The sequence below is a fragment of the Melanerpes formicivorus genome, unplaced genomic scaffold (assembly GCF_026170545.1).
Source record: "Melanerpes formicivorus ecotype bairdi unplaced genomic scaffold, bMelFor1.0.p_v2 SCAF_2, whole genome shotgun sequence".
In the NCBI taxonomy this organism is placed as follows: Eukaryota; Metazoa; Chordata; class Aves; order Piciformes; family Picidae; genus Melanerpes; species Melanerpes formicivorus.
Genome location: NW_027142354.1, coordinates 13443484 through 13463718, shown reverse-complemented (window position 1 = coordinate 13463718; position 20235 = coordinate 13443484). Strand labels below are relative to the sequence as shown.

Here is a 20235-nt window from a genome sequence, read left to right as displayed (position 1 = left end):
GATAATGCCTGGTAGCATACAGAGTGTCCATGGGCAGGTGTGAGGGCTTTGTTTCTGCTTTTTAGTTAGGCTGTTTGGACGTGCTTTTTGAAATGAATCTGTCCAAATGAAACCTTTGGTTTTAGGTTAGTGGGTGAGATGACATTTTACATACTGAAATGAAAAACAAAGATACAATGTGTTTTTTTTCTTGTCTTTTGTGCTACCTGCTTGTCACACTCTAATAGGAGTTGCCTTTTTGTGGCATAGGCTGTGCCAAAAATTTAGAGGTTGGTGGTTTTTATTCTTGTGTTAACATTAATAATAGGCTTTTTATTTTTTAAGGAAAAAAGAGGGCATGGGATAACTGTTTAGTCTTAATTGCTTTGTCTATATGCAAATTATATAGACTTTGAGACAAGAGACACATTGGTGTATGGATTTGTGTCAGATTCATTCAAATAATGACAGCCACCTTTTCCCAAAGGTAAGAGTGATGTTTGAATCCAGCATTTTGTTTTGAACCATCCCTAGTTGCCAGTATATTTTTCAGGTGAGAATTGCATTTTGTTTTTGAAATGTATGTTAGGCAGGGATCACTTTTCATTTTCTCATGCTTTTTGCTCTAACTTTTCTGTAAACCTGGGCAACTGCTTTTCTCATTTTGCATAATTTGTGTCTTGGAAACAGTGGTGGAAGTGCTGTTTATGGGAATGCAAAATCTTTTGGAAATAGAAGCTGAGATTTAAAGGTGTGCCAGTGAAGTGGAGAAGATGCTGATGTTCACACTGCCCCTTGGTTTTGGCTAGTTTTGTTTGGTTTATAGAGTTGGCAACTAGACTCTTTCTAGGTTACAGCATCATTACTGTGTGAATTGAGCTGTGCTGTTTTGTTTGTCCTTTCACGTAACAGTGATTGTCTCGGATGAAAGGAAAATGTTCTGGTTGGATTTTTATTTACTTATTTATTTATTTTGGTGCTTAAAATCTGCTGGGTCAGCTTGTCGTTAATGAAGAGTTGTGTTTCTCTAAATAATCTTCCTGATAGCAGAAAATGTGTAAATGACCAGAATAACGACTGCCAATTAATTTATGTGTATGGCACTAAAACATGGATCTGGTGGGGTTGTACTGAAGGAAGAAGTGAAGTAACTTCAGTGCAGCTGGCTTTCTGTGTACTGAGTCCAGGGCTGCTATCAGATTGGCCTGTTTTATTTGAGAATTGATGTACACGAAAGTTCTTCCTTAGAAGATGATGAGTTACAAATTGCTCCAGCAGATTTATTGAATGCAATCCTTTTGTAGGAGAATCCTGCTGATTTTAGTACAAATTAAATGAATACAGGATTTGTTAGTTGTTAAATGCATCTACTTGAATAGACAACAAACAGTTTTCTTTAGAAATGACCTTTCTTCTAAATTTGGCAGCTGAAAGATGCTTTAAAAGAGATGATGTTGAACACCACTGCTGATTGTTAGTATTACATAAGTAGTAGTAGATTTCCCCCCCTATTCTCACATTAAAAAAGAAGCATACAACAACCTTGTTTCTTCTGTGTAGCACTTAGAGAAGTGCACTTACACCATGGAAAATGCTAATTTTGCAAGTATATGGTATATGTGTCTTGACTAAAGCTATGTTTGGCATACAAAACATGCCCAAAGGGATATAAAACTTTAAGACTATGTGTTTCACTGACCAGTTCTAGGAGTGTGCTGTACTGTATTGTTCCCACAAATGATAATTTATGCCTCCACATATTTTTCTCTCAGATACAGCTATGAGTAAGTTTATTGCTTTTCTGACATACATTGCTGCTTTAATAGTAGCATGCATCAACTATAAAGTGTGGAATGTTGTAATGAACAGAACGGAAGAGTGACAATACAGAAGCTAAATGTTTCATTTTGAGGTGCAATTAGCAATGTGCTGTGGGTAGAGCAGTACAGTTTCAGTTTCAGGGTGAAAATCTGGAAAAGATAATGCAGCAGTTCTGTGCTTTTGGCAAGAACGTGAGACTGTTTTTAAGTGGGTCATGAAGGTGGATGCTAGCAATGTATTTTTGATAAGTTTTTATGATTGCTGAAGACATTCACTGAAACCTTCTTTTGGCACACAGCTCCTTTTTTGACTGGAACAGCATGCCTGCAGCATATCAAAACAAATAAGGAAGAAGAATCCCCAGAAATGAATGACACACATATTATAGTAGTGGACTTGTAGGACTCATTGCATTGAACAACAATTGGAAATGAAATGCTTTGTAGAGGGAACCATACCAGTGGTTTTGCAATTGCTTCAGGGTTGATTTTTAGAGCTTACAACTAGGAAGTGGCTGCTCTTTTTTTTGGTAGTTTCTAAGGATAACTACAGGGATTAAAACAGGCATATCCCATTTATTCTGTGACAAGAAGTGAAAATACTACAGTTTGTGATAGATCTTTTTTTTTTTTCCAACTTTAAAACTGCACCTACAGTCCTGACTCTCATTGATGTAAGTAAGGCTTAGCATTCTAAAAATTGAAATTAAATGGGCACATACCAAAGGGAGAAGCAACTTCGATGCAAAAAGAAAGGAAATGTGTGTATCAATGAAAAAGGAAATTGAAAAAGGCATCAATTGTGCCGCAGTGACATGTTTCACACATTGTAGGAACGCCATGCACCTCTGACCGTGGGGCAGGAGGTGTCTCTGTGGGGGTGGGTAGTGGATGGAGCAGATGTGAACGACTGCACAGACACAAGGTTTAGTTGGTTTTGGAGTGTTTTCCTTGGTCTGAAAAAAAACAAACTGTAAGAGGCTGGCCTTCACTGGGTTTCTTAAGTCCAGGAGAAAGGTTAGAAGGCAGGGAGATGATGTGCCTTTGTACCACAATGTATGAATTAGCAGCCAGGGAGCAGAGGTGCAGTGGCCTAAAATACCTTCTCCATCCCAGCACGTGTAAATGCAAAGCTGTGCAGAAATTAAGAAGATACTTAGAAGTCTTTGATTTTGACTGAACTTGACTTTCCTGGGCTGTGCTGGGAAGCAGTGTCAGAAAAATAATTGAGCATGTTCCTTTTATGACTCTCTTATTAATTCTGTGATAAATTAGGGATTAAATGAAAAATATCTAGCAACTTCAGCAAGGTCAGGATTTTACCTAGTGTGTCTAGTAGGCTCTGAAGCATGCCAGGCTGACTATTTTTTTTTATAATACCACAGAGACCCTGGCTTTCAGTGTCTGGTCCATCCTGAGTTTTCTGGGAAAGATTTTCAAGATAACTGTGAAAGACAGTTAGAAAAAAATGCCCAAACTTACCCTTCAGTTAACCTTACAGGGATGGTCTTTCCAGTGGTAGGCTTAAAGGATGCCTAACAATCAACCTGCTTTGGTGGTGCTACTGTGGGTATTTTCTTTTACTATGGGTTCTGTTCTGTCTAATGTATTAAGATGGTAACAGTTTCTATGGCACTTAATATTTCTTAAAATATTAGAGTTTAAAGAAATGTTTTTCGGGTGTTTACTTTCCCTGTGCTAATTAAGAAGACGTCTTCAATATTTTTAATAAGATTTAGTATGTGAATTGATGGACTGTACCATTAAAAAGTAGTGCAAGAATACATGCTGAATAGATTATTGAGTCTGTATAGCAGTTTCTACTGTAAACATAAAGTAAATTGCTCATTTATTTACATTTGAAGTTGAGTGTCCTAAGTGCATGACTGCAGCTGCAAAAATGACTGTTTTGTTTAGCACAGAATTTAGGAGTAGATAGGGATGTAAACATATCTCAGCTGAACTGTCAAGTGAATTATTTTTAGTTACAGCTTTTCAAAGCAATGCTGTCCTTTAAAAATATTTAATAAATATTGCTTATCACAGTGCATTGGTTAATGGAAATCTCTGCACAGTTCTTGGTTTTATTTTGTTTTGGAGTGGAAGGAGGTTACAAGTTGTTTATCCTGTTTTAAAAAGAAACTTCTTTATTCTGTCCACCTTTTTCGGCTTGTATATGGAAGTTCTGAGGAATTCTGGCAGAGGAGATTCTTTCTAGAAGTCTATTGATTTTTTTACATTTATTTTCTATACAAACCCAAAGAATCCTGGAATGGGTTGCCCAGGGAGGTGGTTGAAGCCCCGTCCCTGGAGGTGTTTAAGACCAGGCTGGATGAGGCTCTGGCCAGCCTGATGTAGTGTGGGGTGTCCCTGCCCATGGCAGGGGGTTTGGAATGAGATGATCCTTGTGGTCCCTTCCAACCCTGACTGATTCTATGATTCTATGAACCATTTTTGCTAGTTTTTCTTGGTTTATAGTGTCAGTGTTAAGAATATAGACAAAAAACACAGAAAATGGTTGGTTGGTTGATTGTTTTTTTTTTTTTTTAATTAAGAAAAACTAAACAAAAAATACAAAGAAAAAACCCCAGACACACACAAAACCACACCAGAACACCAACCTTGTTTTAATTGTAACTTGCATTTGAACCTTAAATGTTATTTTTGTTGCGGCTCCTGGACAGAAAAAACCGAGTCAGCCTGTGAATCCTGACAGCATGGGTACCTTGTGTCAATCATTGCCTTCAGACATGGCTGGAGCAGTTGTTGCTAGTGAACATTAAAGAAATCTTGAGGTAGAGCAATCCTATAATGATGCCTTTTGGCAAGAGAAGCCTCAGTGGTACAAGACACACGCTGAAATAAACTGCAGTGCTACTGCAGATCTTCTCGCTTTTCTGTCGCTGCACACACAAGACAGGACAAGGTTTGTTGACAGAAATACCATCTTTTTGTTAAAGCAGGCTAGTACAATTGGAAAAAACAGATGAGCTTTGAGGCATACAAGGTTGTGAAGAAGGACTAGTGTTTCTGAAAGCCTGCTAGCTGTAAATCTGTCTATAAATCATGCCCTTCCTCTGTCCTGAAACTATCATGGCTACAAAAAAATAGTGCTGCAGAGAGAGGCAGAATTAATGCTTCTGTGGGAAGTGGCTTGTGGGAGAAGAGGTCTGGGTCTGTTAAGTTTGTATTGTGAATAGTATTGCCAAGCTTTTCTGACAGTATCAGAAGGGACAAATACATTGGGATTTCATGCAGGTTCCTTATTATCCTTTTTTGAACTGTCTGCTCTGTGATTTGTCTGGGTGCATGGGTGCTTTAATTTCTTAGAACGAGTATTAAAAGAAACAAAATACATTTTAACACTTTGTTAGTCTTTTTATTACCAATCCTGAATGATGTTTAAATATGTGCTGTGGTATGCAGAAAGTGGCTTTCATAGCCTTCTCTTAGCAGAATTGGCAAAGAAAATAAATGGAAGATGATTGATCTTCTTTTGTTAAGTAACAAATAGCAATCCTGCTGCTTTCCATTTCTGCGCCCTCCACCAGTCTGCAACCCCCAAAGTATGGCTTAAACTGTACCAGTATGTGGTGAACTGCCTAGTTTGTTCACTCTTAAGAATTGTGAACACTTTCAGTGTGTCTTTTATCTTGTGATACTGTTTTTCTCCAGCCACACTCAGCTTGTACTTCTAAGACATAGAAGCTGTCTGTCTGTCCATCTTTCTCAATTACCTCAGAATCCCAACCTCTCTGTGACCTCATCAAGTTCAGGGGAGGTTGGCTGTTCAATCTACTCTTCGCTTACTGAGGTTCAGGATTATGTTTGTTCTTACATGGTCATATGGCTTTGAAGTAAACCATCCAATATTGCTGCAACTGTAGCTGAGTAATGAGAGTTGGTAGGGCTGCACTGATGTACTTCTTGAAAGTTGTTTTGTAGGTCTTGAGTACACAGTGTGTTTCCTGCAAAGGATAGGTCATCTGCTCAGGAAAATTTTAAATTACAGTTTTTCTGTTCTATTTTAATAAGCATCTAGAAACCCATCCCTCAAAGCTGGGGAGAGAAAAGGAATATATGAGATGAGAACAGTGTTGTCAGGTTTTAGACATAAATAAGCAGGTCATCAATTCAGTTTTAAATTTTACTATGCTTCAACATGCTACAGTGTTATTGTTAGATAATCCTACTCAAAAAAGTTTGAAGTGGAATCAAGCTCACCTTTATTAGAAGTGAGCCCTAAGCTTTTATTCATGCTGAATTATTGAGAGATAACAACATGCATATTTTAAGATAATGATATGCCCAAGGGTCATTTCTTGCCTTTTGATTTAGAATGAAGACATTCTATTGCTCTGGAGAGAAGCAGTTGTTCAGCATGATAATTTGGGTGTCTAAGGAAAAGAAATGTGCATTCTGTAGCACAAGTTTGTGATGAGGAAATTCAGTGAATAGGTGAGCCTACTACTGACAGTTGATACCTAAGCTTGGAACGTGAGCACCTTCTGCATAAGGTAATTCCGAAGGCCTTGTATATGCAGACATACATTCTGAACATCTGAATAGTGGAGAAATCGGGTTTTATGATAGCATTTCTGAGCCACTATAATTAAGGACACTGCTTTGGTTTAAACAGTTCCCAGAGGAATTAATGGAATTACAGATAAGATACCCATTACAAACCATAAACATTTCACAATATAATTGAGCATAGAGCACCAAGTAATTGCTTGTCAAGTGTAGCTAGAATGTAATAGGACAGACAAAAGAAATTTTATGGGCACTTGTCCTTGGGCAACCAGCATCTCTACTCTGATAGCAATCTTTTATGAACATGTGTGAACTTCTGAGGGTGTTTTTAGTATTCTTTTTGCATTAACTTCTTTAAAGAGAAGTAATCTGCTTATATAACAAGATGTTGCAGGAAATAATAAAAATGAAGTTTAATTGGGCAAACCTGTGGATTTTCAAAAAGAAGTGCTGGTTTTAAGTTTGATCAGAACACTGGAGATGTTGGAGAATTTGAGAAAGGGGGAGGGTTTCATCCTGTTGAAGAGGAAATCAGTCATCTGAGTAAGATGTAAAAAAGAGAAAGACGGAAGGTTCTTCCACACAGGGAAGAGAAAGCTCTAAAGCCTTTAATCTGAGAAGAGCTAGAGGAAGTTTGAGTTTCACAGAAAAACTGGTTCCACCAAAAGGAATTAATCAAGATCATTAAGGTACAGAAATAAAAGATAATTATATCAGTGAAAAAAAAAAAGGAAAGATAGGAAGTAGTCTTAAATAGGCTTGATCATTCCATTGCAAAATACTAAAAATAGAGACAATTGTAATTTCCAGCTGAGGTAATGAGGACCATTCTTGAGGAATGACCTTATCATTAGATGTACATGTGAAGATATCCCCAGAAGGCTGTTTTGGGAAAAGGGGTCAGCTTTCTGATGCTCTGCTGTTGGTAAAAGGAGTGTTAATTACATACTATAGATCTTAGTTTAAGAAGGGTACAAGCAGGCTTTTATGTTAGGAATACCATAAGGAAAAGGGATCTTATTCCCTACTCTTTCCTTTGGTCCTATGAAATACTTGTGGAGGCTGGTAATGTACAGATGTCTTGCTCCTCAGTTCAGAAGCATTCTGGGGGCATACAATGAAGCTTTGCTTTCTGCTGCTGTACAGAAGTGATAACATTAAATGCCTGGTTAATTAATAAACGGTGTTGCTGTAGAGGAGGTTGTGTTTATTGTAAGGACTGGACGCTCAAAATATGGTTCCTGGAAATAACGTGTCTTCAAAGTATCCTTCAAAGAGGACTAAGTGGCTAAGAAAGGTTGCAGTTTTAGAGTACCTGTCACTTGTTCTGTTAATATCTTGAGTTAGGCATATACTTCATGATTTAGATGGCACTAATACTGAATAAAGTGTATGAAACAAGAACATTTGATGTTACAGTTACAGGCGGAGATGGCTTTACTGTACAGAGAGAGCTGTTAGCATCCATTATGTTTATTGGTGCATAAGATAAACACTTTCTCATGTATGTTGTCTTCTCGGGTCTACTTTTGCCTGCAAGACATCCTGTTGATCACAGATGTCAAGAGTAGGAATTGCCATTTTCCCATGGAATGCCATCTATGTGTTTCATTTAAATTTCATTGCATTTCCAGAATTCTTACTGTTTTGAGAATAATAATCTCAATGGTTTCTTGAGACTTAGTAGTCCTTTTACTAATTAGGGAACTCAGGGTTTGGACCTATATGCTTCTGAAATCCTGAATTTCCTTTGATTCATAAACAGCTATCAGAAGTGGTCAAAATACCTTTATCCTCTGTAGTGAGTGATCCAAACCAGTGGTGACAACTTTAATAGCTGTTAGTTAAATGCAGGTAGTAGATATTGGTCCTGATCATAGTTTTGTGGATTGATGGTGGGTGTCAGGAGCAACATGTAGGATTTTCCTATTTCTGTTGTGAAGTTGAAGCAGTTTGTCAGATAGCCACTGTGTATCAGAGAGAAAGGCTCGTCATTGGAATGGGCTGCCCAGGGAGGTGGTGAAGTCACCATCCCTGGAGGTGTTCAAGTGGGGATTGGACGTGGCACTTGGTGCCAAGGTCTAGTCATGAGGTCTGTGGTGACAGGTTGGACTTGATGATCTTTGAGGTCTCTTCCAACCTTGGTGATACTGTGATACTGTAACCTTGGTGATACTGTGCTTAAGCTCTCAATAGTTAAAAAAATGTCAGCAATACCCGCAGTTGATTTACCACATCAGCTCATTTCTTTGCATTAGTGCATACATGTTATGATTTGTTTTTCCATTGCCTGAATACACTTATTTATTTATCGGCTCCTTGGAATTCTTTTCCATTTGGTTCAGATACAGTGCCTGTGGATGAGGGGAACTTGCCTGAACAAGCTCTATGTTACTCGTTTTGGAAATCAGTAAGTATGCAGTGAAGGGCATGAAGAAAAGTGAAGTCTGATGTTTGAGCAAGTGAATACTTTTCACATAGCCAAAATGTATTTCTCATTTTCTGAGTAACGGCAGTAAGCATTTTACTATCTTTGGAGCTGTAAAGATGAATTAATTAGTTTTCATGAAATGCTCAGAGACTATAATTCTGTATAGGTCGCTAACATTTCTTGGTCTCAAAAAGCATTTGCTTTTGTCGGTGTAATCTTGATATTCTTCTGGGTTTCCAATTTCACAAGCCAGTTTTAAAATACATTTTCATGACTCATCTTCAGGGTTTGATCGTGAGTAATATCTGGCCTCACAGCATGCGGGCACCAGTGTAGTGGGTTTTTGCTGTGTATCTAGCTAATCTTGAGGGATTCATTGATGACAGTATAGCAGCTTCAGAAATCAGGAGTTCAGGTGTATAGCAGTCAGAGCAAGGGGATTGCTAGTTGTGTTTTACATACAGCTTATTGTCACTCAGTTGTTTTGTCAGGTTAGAAATCACCTGCTCTGAGCTTTAGAGCAATTGTAATGATACAAATGGTGCTCAGAGGATACATAACATGATTTCTCTTATTGGGAGGTTATAATAATTGAGTTCAATGTTGTTGGCGATATCATTAGATCTAGCTTGTCTTGTTGAGTTTGACTTTTAAAGCATTCTAAAAACATTCTGCGATGTACTTATAGGCTGCAGTGATTATTAAGACTGAGAATCACAGTCATTTAACTAAATCTGAAACATGGTAGTGTGACTCCCTTGGGTAGGCGTGAAAGCCAGAGGAAAGTCAGGTAGTACGTGCAGTGTAGTTTTGTATTGTCAATTAGCTGCAGAATTGCTTGAGAAATACAGACTTACTTATCAGCAAACTGACTGTGCCCTCACCACCGCAGTCTGAAAAATGAAGTTGAGCTCTTAATCCTCACCAGTAGTCAAGGTTTTGTTGGTTAATGTAAGTTAGGTCTCCTATAGCATCTGACCAACATGGCATCTGCAGAGGGTTTAAGTGGGTATAATGGAATGAACCATTGTGTTTATGAGTAAAGCTATTCCTTTGGTAAGGAAAGCAACAAAAACATGTTATCTTTTTACTGTACTACCTTTGCAGTGTTAACTTTTTATTTTGAGTGTCAACAGAGGTGTGTTTTGAATAGACCTGGGGAGAAAATTTGAGTAAACAGTTGCTACTGTTAAATATATCATGCTTAAGGCTGCATGATAAATGCTTTATATAGCAAGTATGAGGCAGACGTCCATAGAATGCCTTAAGGAAGGTATGTGAACTGTAGAAGAGGCTTTAGAAAGTGGAGTATGTTAGATCATGTAAAATATTAATCTAGTCTGGTGATAATGACAGCTTTCTATTTGTCATGGGTTTGGTGGTTTTTTTCAAATAGAAAGTATTTGACATTTTCTACATAAAACTCAAATTTCAAAAGCCATTTTGCTCCTTCCTCTTTGTCTTTGCAGTTCTGCTTGAAGTAGTCTACTGTTTTCTTCATTCGCATCTTGGGATAAGTAGGGAGGGGAAGCCTTGAAAATATTTGAAATGAAATTGAAGGCACAATTTTTCATTTCTGTAAGCCAATAGCAGTCTAAAATAAGAGGCTTTTTTTGGAGGGCTTTTGTCAGTTGAAAATTTTTTGACAACCAATCACAACAAACACAATTTTTTGACGGAAGGCTGCTCACCAATTTGTATGAAATTTTGGGTGGTTATTAGCAAGCTAATAACTCTGGATGCTGTTTTGAAAGTTCCTGTCACTTCTTTGTCATTGTCACTAGAAGCAGTGGGTGTCCTTCCAGGGAATCAGCCTGGCTTTTTATACTACATTTCTCACAAGTAGCAATGAGGAGTGCAGTGTATCTAGACCAATAATGCTCAGCCTTTCTACTCAGATGAGCTGATACCTTACTCAAACGTTAAGAGAAAATTGTGTGCTCTGGCTCCTCCTTTGCCACATGACTGTACTTTGTGGAGCACTACAGTCATGTGCCTTCTAGAAGCAATAAAAAGAAATAGGTAACATGTTCCAGCAAGTAGTATTTGACCCTCAGGTGGAATTTACCTGAGCAGCAGCTGTAGAATATGCTTATTACCATGCATTACTGAAGATGATACAGATTTAGAGCCCAGATGCTGTCACAGCCATGCTGGGGAATGACATTTGGCTGCCCTTCTTTGAGTCATTACCACCCACCCTGTTAAATTGTTAGGCCTTAAACACCTACAAGAGCCACTGCATGTCTATAGTAGTAGCAGTCTGTACTGCAGGTAGCTGGAGGTGATCTGCCATTGAAGAAAGACTATTCCTAAAGTTGAGTTGTAGCAGAAGCTCTTCATTTCATCCCCCACTTTGCAGGGCTTTTGTCAGTGAAGGATCTCAGCAGTGAGAGTTAAGCTACAGAGCAGAAAAGACTAAGGCAGGATCTCTCTGTCACAGAGATGCCAAACTATCTGACATCAAAAAGCTGTTAAAACTTAGAAGTGTATGACAAACTGTAGTACAAATAGCATTCTGGGCTTCTTAGAATATAAATCTATTTTATGATATCCCTTTTATAAATAAAGCTGTATGATCAAGTGCTCCAGGGTCCTTTCAGATGAAAGGCATTAGATAATGGTGCCTTTGGATGTTTACCTCTTGTCTGGGACCTTTAATTCATTTATCACTGAATGCTTTATTGCAACAACTGTGGTTTTGCCCATGTGTGGTGTGAATCTGTTTGAATGTCATTCTTATGTGCTTTAACCTGTTTACTAAGTTGCCTGTTGTGAGGCCTCTGTGGCCTGAATTAAAACAAATACAAATCGCTGAAACCAGCTCTCTACATAAAAGTGCCAAATAAAACACATAACCAGGCAAGATCAAAAATAAATACAAAATCAGGCACAAGGACAAACCCAACAGACCTCTTGTCAACCACCCACAAAGGGATTAGTTTCCATCTACTCAAAGGAATGGGAAAAACATGCTTAGCAGATAGAAGAGCAAAGAGATGGGATCCAAAAATAGCTCAGTCCAAATCAGCAAGTCTTGAGTAAAGGTGGTTAGATGAGGGCAAGAAAAGAAGTGTATGCTGAAATGGTACATAAAAATGCAAGTTGTTACGCAGGGGTGGGAGTCACAGTGCAATGCAGCATCCTGAGCCTGGGTTTGATCTGGACTGGGCAGAGTACCTTGCTCACACATGGTCCACAGGCTCCAGTGTGGTTTTGCCCAACCATTTCAAGCTGCCTATGAATGACCAGCTGCAAGGAAATAGACAGCAATGCTGATACGAGCCATAAGGGTGCTTTTCTGAAACACAAGTGTAGTTCCTTTTGGAATCACAGTATCAGAACCCTTCATCCACCCGTTAAGTACCGAACACCCAAATACAAAAACGGTCTAGGAATTGTAAGAAGATGTATCCTTTTGAGGTTTTGGGATTTCATTGGCCTGGGTGCTTACTGTGTTTCACAAGATGACACCTTTGTAGCCATAAGAATGCTATAGCCAAGTGGAGACCAACTACAAAGGCTTATCTAAAACATCCCCTTTTTAGGGCAACAAAGTTGGTGAGGGGCTTGGAACACTAGCCCTGTGAGGAGAGGCTGAGGGAGCTGGGATTGCTTAGCCTGGAGGAGACTCAGGGGTGACTCTACAACTACCTTAAGGGAGGTTGTAGACAGGCAGAGGTTGGTCTCTTCTCCCAGGCAACCAGCACCAGAACAAGAGGACACAGTCTCAGGCTGTGCCAGGGGAGGTTTAGGCTGGAGGTTAGGAAGAAGTTCTACACAGAGAGAGTGATTGCCCATTGGAATGGGCTGCCCAAGGAGGTGATGGAGTCACCATCACTGGAGGTGTTTAGGAGGAGACTTGATAGGGTGCTTGGTGCCATGGGTTAGTTGATTAGGTGGGTTGGATTAGTTGATAGATTGGATGTGGTGATCTTGAAGGTCTCTTCCAACCTGGTTTATTCTATTTCATTCTTTTTAATAGACAGTTTCTTCACAAATGGACCCTGCTTGCTATAAGATCATTTAAATTAAGTCTGCACTGCTTCTGTGTTTGTAATGTAGCTGCGATTCTTTGTCTGGCCCCACACGGGTTAAATTATTGAGGGCAGAAGAAAACTGTATCATGTGACTTGGTATTCTTGGGTAGGGTCCACCCATACTCCCAGCTCTAAATTTCAAAAAAACAACACTCTGAACATTATGCTGCTCTTTTATTATGCCTTCTGGCAATCTGTGGTTGGTTTCTGGCCCACTTAGGTATTTGTTTAAATGGCATGAACAAATAAATAGTAATTAAAAAAGTATATCTTTATTTCTACTGCTGCTTTTCCTCCAGTAACATTCCTGTAGTTTTCTCTTCTTCCCTCCCTCCCTTGCCTCTTTCAGTCAGGTCCTTTTACATTAAAAATATTCTTATAATATTGTTAGCATATTTTGCCCTTTTTTTCCTTCATTCATGAAGAGATTTTGAATCTCTTGCTGTGTTGGTGGGGAGCTGACTGTTCTGGAGAATAATCAAAGATACCAGTCAGAGTGGATGTGCAAAAAGGTGCTCCGTCGAAGCTCTCTTGGACACAGTAGTTTCCTTTGTAAATCCAAACTCCTCATACCCATGCAAAGCCTCATCCTCATCATTGTATCTTTGAATAGACTTACAGACGGGTGCTATGGCCATGTGTGCAGGAGTGCAGGTAGAAGGACTGTGATGAAAGGAGTAGTTTTACACCCTCATACATATGCTGTTATTTAGCATTTTCAGTTCCTGATCATCCTTGGGATGTTGTGAGACTAATGGAAACTATTACTGTGGAACTGGATTTTTGGTGGTGATAAAACACACTCCAGTCTTCAGAGCTTTCTGAGAAGCTGCCATTTGAAAATGGAGTCATTTTTTTAACAAAAACCAATTTTATTTGTCTTTGTCACACTTGAATTCTGTTTTTCCTGTATTCCTAGCAGTTTCCTATTTCATTTTGAGATTAAACTCTTCAGCCTTGGCTGGAGCTTAGTGTTGTCTTACTCATCTGACTCTTCCCTGTAATTACATCAGCTTCAAACCCCATCTATATTTCTGAAATGGCTCAGTCCTACTTTTTGTTGTGCCAGTTTAATTCCCATTGCTTAGTGATAGATTTATTTGGGCCAGAGATTTCTGCCTGGACTTTCTGGTGGTGAAACAATTTAAGGAGTCCTGCAGGGTCTTCAGGTGTTCGTTAAAATTGTGATTTTGAGGCATTTATTCTGGTGAGTCTTTGTGCTGAAATGCATTGTAGAAACAGATGTATGTGAAGCTGCCTGTGTTGTCGTAGTAGCTTGCTTATAAATAAACTGCTCAATGTTCTTAAAATGTCCCTTGTCAGGATCAGGATTGTCACTTAGTTATACAGTTGAACTTTCTGGTGTGAAGAGGAAAAAAAGAAAAAGAGTTAAAACTTCAAATGTTGACCTTTAGAGAAAAAGAGTGAAAAAACAAATACAGAACAGATTTTACCAGAGGTACAGAGACAGAGGAAAGGTTAATGCTGGCACTGGTAATCTGTGTAATTAATTTGTAGCTGTATGTCGCCAGTTTGAAACAGGGCAGCACGAAGTTTTACATGATAAGGGATTTGTCTATAGTGATTAAGAGCATCCAGAGAGTATTGGAGCAGATGTCCTGGGCTAGCTGTCCTCTCTGTGATAGCGACCTGTAGCTGGCATATTAGAAAGCTTTTAAGCACCGCTCAAGACTCTCCTGAGAGTCCGGAGACCTCCACGCTCAAAAACCTGCAGCTCAGGAGCTCCCTGAACCTGGTGCATGGACTTTGTGTCCATGCAGCTTTCTTCTGTGAATTTGCCTAACTGCTTTTTACATCTGTGTAAAACGTTAGCCCCTATTATTTACCTATGAGTTATGTGGGAAAATTACATTCTTTTGTTGTTTGAACAGCCATCCTTTCAATTTTTTAAGATGACCTTTACTTTCTACAGTGGAAAAGGCAGTAACAGTTGTTACTGCATGACACTTGTATCACAGTATCACCAAGGTTGGAAGAGACCTCAAAGATCATCAAGTCCAACCTGTCACCACAGACCTCATGACAAGACCATGGCACCAAGTGCCATGTCCAGTCCCCTCTTGAACACATGGTGACTCCACCACCTCCCTGGGCAGCCCATTCCAATGGTGAATGACTCGCTCGGTGAAGAACTTTCTCCTCACCTTGAGCCTAAACTTCCCCTGGTGTAGCTTGAGACTGTGTCCCCTTGTTCTGGTGCAGGTTGCCTGGGAGAAGAGACCACCCCCCTCCTGGCTACAACCACCCTTCAGGTAGTTGTAGAGGGCAAAGAGGTCTCCCCTGAGCCTCCTCCAGGCTAAACAACCCCAGCTCCCTCAGCCTCTCCTTGTAGGGCTTGTGCTCAAGGCCTCTCACCAGCCTCGTTGCCCTTCTTGCGATTTAATAGGCTTAAGTGATACCCCTTTGTATTGATTTTCTTACCTGTTTTGAATAATGCTAGCCTGTCCATATAGAATCTAATCTATTCATATGTTTGAATCATCTTTTTTTTTTTTTTTTTCTCCTGTTCTCAATATATTTTCAAGTTGCTCTGTATGTATTTTGAGACTGGAAGAGAAGAAAACTACACATAATAGAAATGAGAAACCATAAAGGGGCATAAGGCTGGTTTCTGTTTTCCTGTCTTCTGCATTCCCATGCAGGTGCAAATGGTGACCCAATGTAATGGCAGTTACCACTTGTAATAGTTAGGTTGATGTGTTTCTTTGAAAGAAGGCTTGGTGAGGGATATTTTAACTGGTGATGGATAGAAGACCTGACGTGGACTTGCAGTGCAATTTCTACTTCTTTGTTCCACGTAATCTTTGTCAGATCAACGGTGATGAATGCCAACACATATTTACTTGTTTCAGCATGAAGGGTGGCTGTCTTCAACATGCACATATATAGATGTCATTCAGTTTGTCAAAATCACACTAGCAGACCTGGCACACTGTGTGTACAGATGGGACCTGGAAGTGAGGTCTGTTTGCTCATGGGAAAAAAAGGAGCTTAGTTTGACAAGATTACCATGGAGAGCTGCTAGCTCGCTTAACTGTGACTGCAGCTTCCCATGCCTTGCAATAAGCTTGCCCTAACTCTTACGTTTTTCTGCAAGATGTGTTTCCCTCTGAGGTGTACATCCTTCATGCTCTCTATCCTCTCTGGAGCACTAGCCTCCTTTTCAGCCCTAGCCAGGCTCCTATGATCTTTCTGAACCACTCACCATGAAGGAAGTTCACATGAGGGGTGAGCAGGCAGGAGAGCTGCTAGCACAGTTGTACCTTTGTGTATGCTCTGAAGGGTCCACAGGGAAGCTTATGAAGGAACAGAGGCTACTCTGCACACAAAAGGAGCAGGGTGCAGGTTGTGAGTCCTGCTCTTTTCTCCAGAGTAAGGTGTCCCTGGGACCTGACTTCTGTCTGAATTTTGCGATGAAGAAGTTTGCTTGTGTAAAGGAAACTCGTCCTACACACCTTGGAGAATTGTACTTCAAGACTTGGAGCCAACCAGAAGTTACTTGCCTGTTGGCTAGAAGGTTGGCAGTTTTTTCTTTGTGCTGCCAGTTCAAAGCAGCTGTTCACCTGCAAAGTTAATGGAAATCAGTGTTTGAAATGTTGGGAGATTGTTCTTTCTGGCATCTATAGCCCTTATGCATTTAAAGTTGTCAATAATCAATTGTCCACATCATATACTTTTGTTATGAGAATTAAGATAATTTTTATTTGCTTTAAAATGTGAGCATAAGAAAATGTCTTTATGTAGGCAAGCATACTTGATTCACCTCTCATGGCCAGGTAGTACATGCGTATTACTTTGCTAGTCTTGCTTCATACAGATGTAGTGAAGCATCTGTTTTTTGGCAACTAGTTTCTGTGACTGCCTTTTTTAGAAAGATCTCATGAATTGAGGGAAGGACTTGTGGGTCTTGCTGGAGGTGTCTGTCTTCCCATCTTTGAATGCGCTGCATATGGTGGCATAAGAACAACACGCTTTGGTTTCATGATAAGGCTACTTTACTCTGATTTCATCTAGCTTAATTCAGGAGTATTTGTCCACCTGGAAAATGGTGAACATTTCTTAAAGTTCTAGTGGAGGAGTTATTAAATATCTGTATTGCTGAATAGAGTAAAATAAATATATGGATATAGTGCAACTTAATGAGCATGTTTCTCTGAGAAGGTATTAATATGCAAAGAGTAGGTGCAGGACACAGGTACCTACAAATCAGAGCAAATGGCTGCTTACATTTTCTTTTAAATGTCAAATGTTTCTTTGTCCCTTAAGTGCCTGTGAAGTCTGTTTTTTCTACTTTTTTTTCTGAGTAGAGAGCTGAATGGTGCCCAGCACCAGACGCAGGGCACAAACTGAAACGCGGGTTGTTCCCTCTGAGCATGAGAAAATAACTTTCTCACTCCTAAGGGTGTCTGAGCTCTGGCAGAAGTTGCCCAGAGAGGTTGTGAAGTTTCCATCCTTGAAAACGCTTGCTCAGAAGCATCTTTTACATGGTCCTGGGCAACAGGCTCTACATGGCTTCGCTTGAGCAGGGAGTTTGATCAGATGACCTCCTGTCCTGGTTTGAGTTAAAAGAGAAATAATGATGTTCAGTGATTTTACTTTTCAGCTCAGTCTCTTCTAACTAATGGAACTTTCTGAAATTAACAGCATGTTTTTGCAGGTAATGTCTGCTTCTAATAGCAACAATGCTCAATGATGCTAGTTAGTGCCAAACATTGGTAGGCAGACCAAGGTCACTGCTGAATCTTGTGTACTACATTTGGGCTGCAGAGTGAAAGGCCACACATTAACATTCAGATATTGAAATGAGCTTTCTGACCAAATAAATATTTTAAATTATTAAGTTTCAGTGCTAAGAAAGGACAGAAGGAAAACTTCAGGCCACAGTGTGAATTTGAGGCTCCATCTCATGTAGCTGTAAAATGGAGATTGCACTGTTGATTAAAACTATCTTATTAGGGAAGATAATATTCAGAAACAACCTTGGTGGGGTCTTATTAGGAGCACTGAGTGGATATTTGGTGTTTAGGACTCACTGTGATGCTTAGCAATGTATTCTTGGGTGAGATTTAGATTTTGTCTAAGAATTATGTTTTTAAAGAAGTACAAAATTAATTGCCATCCAAACAGGATTATTTGACAGGGCTTCATGTATAAATCCTTTGGCACCAGTTCTTGATTTAAAATGGTGATGCCATTGATACTAAAATATAAAGGACTGGAATTTTAAGATAACTCATTTTAAGAAGTAGTCAGACATTGGAGTAGGCTGCCCAGGGAAATGGTTGAATCACCATCCCTGGATGTGGTGCTTGGGGATATGGTTTAGGGGTGAACTTTGTAGAGTTGGGCCAATGGTTGAACTTGATGATCCCAGGGGTCTTTTCTAACCTGAATGTTTATTAGCAGAAGCTGTTTACAGAAAGAACTTCACTTAGGAAGTCTAACAGCAATTACCATGTAGTTTAATATTTGACTCAATGGGAGAGCATGTAGAAGGCTATCTCTGTCTGCTCTGATTGTGGTAGCATTCACGTACAGCAAAAAAAATTACATAGGACAACACTTGCAGAGGAAGAAAGGAAATCAACGCAGAAGCTCCCTCCATAATAAAAAGAATGAGAAAGAAAATAACCAGCAAGACCTCCTTTATCTTTGTCCCTTCTCCCATTTGGTGATGTTGAGAAGTAGTGTTCCCATCGGAGCAGAGCCTGGCCTGCCTTTCCAGCAGATATCTTCCAGGAATTTCAAGTAGTGAGTAAATAGATTGGATCATGGCTGACTGGATGTTTCTTTTTATAGGCAGAATCTATTTTCGTTACGACCTATTTATAATGATTTACTTTCTTTAGCTCACTAGAGGAGAGGAGCTTGTTTTTCATCTGAGTTTTCTTTCAGTAGTCACATTTTCCATGGCTTGGGAAGCCTCTGCTCAGTTGTTTGGTTTTTTTAAATAAATTTCCCCCCTTTTGTTTTTGGGGGGGGTTGGTTTGGTTTTCCCTCCCCCTTGATGACTTGGAGTTGCAATGAATTTTGGTTAGGAGACCAAGCTGTTTGTGGTTTATAGGCTTATTTTAACAATAGATGATTTTAATTTTCTTGGAAGACCTGTTATGTGGTGTTCAATACTATCACTATTTGCAGAGGTTTGGTTTTGAATGTTCTCCTAAAGGAGTTGAGTAGGAAGCAAACAATCAGCATCTCTGGTTGTTGTTTTTTGTTTGGTTTTTTTTTCCAAAGATGAGAGAAATTGTTTGATTAATCTAATTTTAAAATAAAAATGGCAGATTGAAAGCTACAGAAGTCAGCAGACTTATGTGATCTGGAGAAAGAATGTAGATGTACTCTGCAGATTATTTCCTTTACACCAAGACAAAATTAATTTAGTACTAAATAGCTGGGGTTGCTTAGCCTGGAGAAGAGGAGACTCAGGGGTGACCTTATTGCTCTCTACAACTACCTGAAGGGAGGTTGTAGACAGGTGGGGGTAGGTCTCTTCTCGCAGGCAACCAGTACCAGAACAAGAGGACACAGTCTCAGGCTGTGCCAGGGGAGGTTTAGGTTGGATATTAGGAAGAAGTCTCAGAAAGAGTGATTGTCCATTGGAATGTGCTGCCCAGGGAGGTGGTGGAGTCACCATCACTGGAGGTGTTTAAGAGGAGCCTGGGTGAGGCACTTGGTGCCATGGTTTAGTTGATTAGATAGTGTTGGATGATAGGTTGGACTTGATGATCTCAAAGGTCTTTTCCAACCCGGTTAATTCTAATTCTAATCCCTCTCCACTTGCTTGCTCTGGGAGATCCTAAGTGGCTTCTGCTTGACCTTGGCTGCTTTGTTTTGGCTAAGTCTAACATCTCTCCATGCTTTCACTTGTCCTGTCCTGTCCTGTTCAAGGGGGTAAGGGGGGGCAGGGAATGGGAAGCTATTAGCAGCTCCCCTGGTTTTGGCCAGGGGGTTCTTGTGCTGTTTATCAATTGTATATACCTGTAAATATTGTAAATACTGTATATTTTGTACATATTAATTGCATTTCATTATAGGTTGTAGGTTTGCTTATAAATACAGCTTCATTTCCTTCCAGCTGGCCTGGTCTGGCAAATTTAATGTTGGGGGGAATTTTCAACCCACCACAATTTGAAAGACAGAGATCATCTGCTGCAGAAATAAAAATAGCATCTGAATTATCCAGATGAGACAGAGAATGAAGCTACCAGATTAGAATGCTGCTCATTTGTATGCAAATGTACTGTCTTTCTTCCTGAATTTGATCCTTAAGATCTGTTAATATGGAAGAGTAAGGGATTAATGGAATTAATTTTTGGAATTGATACAGAACCAGATACACTTGGGGTAGTTGGTATTGAAGGCATGGCAGTTCTGATATTAAAATGTGTGGGATCTTTTAACAGTGAAA

General features: G+C 39.6%; 1 protein-coding gene across 2 annotated transcripts in view; it reads left to right on the top strand.

Moving 5' to 3' along the window:
* TULP4 (TUB like protein 4) overlaps positions 1–20235 on the top strand; it is a 137868-nt gene that overhangs the window by 33519 nt on the left and 84114 nt on the right. The gene's annotated exons all lie outside the window — the stretch shown is intronic.